Source organism: Pteropus vampyrus, unplaced genomic scaffold (assembly GCF_000151845.1).
Source record: "Pteropus vampyrus isolate Shadow unplaced genomic scaffold, Pvam_2.0 Scaffold155, whole genome shotgun sequence".
In the NCBI taxonomy this organism is placed as follows: domain Eukaryota; kingdom Metazoa; phylum Chordata; class Mammalia; order Chiroptera; family Pteropodidae; genus Pteropus; species Pteropus vampyrus.
In genome coordinates, this window is record NW_011888936.1 from 4122250 (window position 1) to 4124028 (window position 1779).

Below are 1779 nucleotides of genomic sequence, written 5' to 3' on the forward strand. Positions count from 1 at the left end.
CTGCCCATCCACTATCTCTTTTTAACACAGCAGCCAGAATATATATTTTCTTAAAATCATAAGTCAGAGCATGACAGTCTCTCTTCAACAATTGATGCTGGTGACCCATCTCCCTCCGTAAACTCTTTCTTTTCTGACTAGATCTCCTACTACCATTTGTCTTTTCTCTAGCTCTCACACTCTTCCTCAAACGCTGGCATTATGTGTCCACCTTAAGTCTTTGGTTAGTGTTCCTGGACTGCTTCCTTCAGCTATCTTCGCAGATAATAGCTGTGAATTCTTTGAGTCCTTATTTAAATGTCGCCTGCTCAAACAGTTCTATGCTAATCATCCTTCTCCCAATTTCTGATCTTGTTCTACTTTTCTTCCTTTTCTTAGCACTTGTCTACTTATCTTCCTCTAACATACTATTTAATTTTCTCATTTATTATTCACATATTTATTGTTTGTACTCACTCCAATCTCCCCTCTACTGCTAAGTAGAATGTAAGCTTTAGGTTAAGATCTTTTGTCTTTGTTGTTCACCAATATGTTCTAAATGCTAAATGAAAAATCCGATTAGTGGATGAATTAATGAATGGATGGATCAAAATAATATTATAGAATAATTTGGAAAATCAACCAGGTAAAGGCTAGAAATCCAGTAGAAAAAAATGGGCATGGATGTGTGCAGGTTATTCATGGAGAGTAAAGAGTAAATTCAAATGATTAAAAATATAAAAGATCCTCAATTTCACTAAACTAACACAATTTAAAACTATTATTTAATAAAACATTTGATGTAGGAGATTGGCAAAGTTAGAAAGTTGGCTAGCATCTTGGTTTGATGATGTGAAGAAAGGAGCCATGTTTATGCACTATTAAGGGGTATAAACTGGTACAGCCATTTTGGGATATATTCTGGCAGTTCTTTTTTAAGTTAGTTGTGTTTATCACCCATGGCTCAGTGACTTCTTGTCTTGATAGATATCCTTGAGGGGTATATGCTTATATTTGTCAAAGTATTACTTGAGGCAGTAGGGGATTAGATATGACTTAGCATACATGATTAAGGGGGTGAATAAATAAAATATACAGATAAACACAATGGAATCTTATGAACTAGTTAGAAATTGGAAATTAGATATATATCAAGCAAATGAGAAAGATTATTGAAATGAATGTTGAAAACTATGAAGTGAGAACATACACAATTTTAGTGCATGCAAATTAAAAATACACGGTGTTTATTTTACCAGAATATATATCTGTTCAAGAATATGGTTGTCTGTTATGGAGAGAGGAATGGACATGATGATCAAAATGAACTCTAACAGTATTTCTAAGAGCACAAGAGCAGGATCAGGTTCCTGGGCTTTATTCCACGGGTATTAGCAGTGTCTGTTGTTTCTACAAGCCTCCTTCTTCTTTAAGCTTTTGAAGTCCTCCCAATAGCTTGGCAAACAAATCCTTGAATTAAATCCTTTGTATGAAATATCTAGAACAGTTTCTCTTTTCCTGACTGTATTTAAATGGTTCAGTACTTGGTGACATTAGTCAATAATGACTGAACATGAATAATTCAGTCTCTAAAGTGAGATAAAAGAGAAAAAAAAAAACAGAAAAGATAGGTACAACAGGTATAGTTCCTATATAGAAAATATGTTGAATAAAATATATTCATATTCATATAGTATATTTAAATATCTCTTCACTCTAAATTTGGGGTTTCCAAAAATTTATTGTAAGACTACACACACAAACATATACGCACATATGCACACACATATTTTGTTTTAC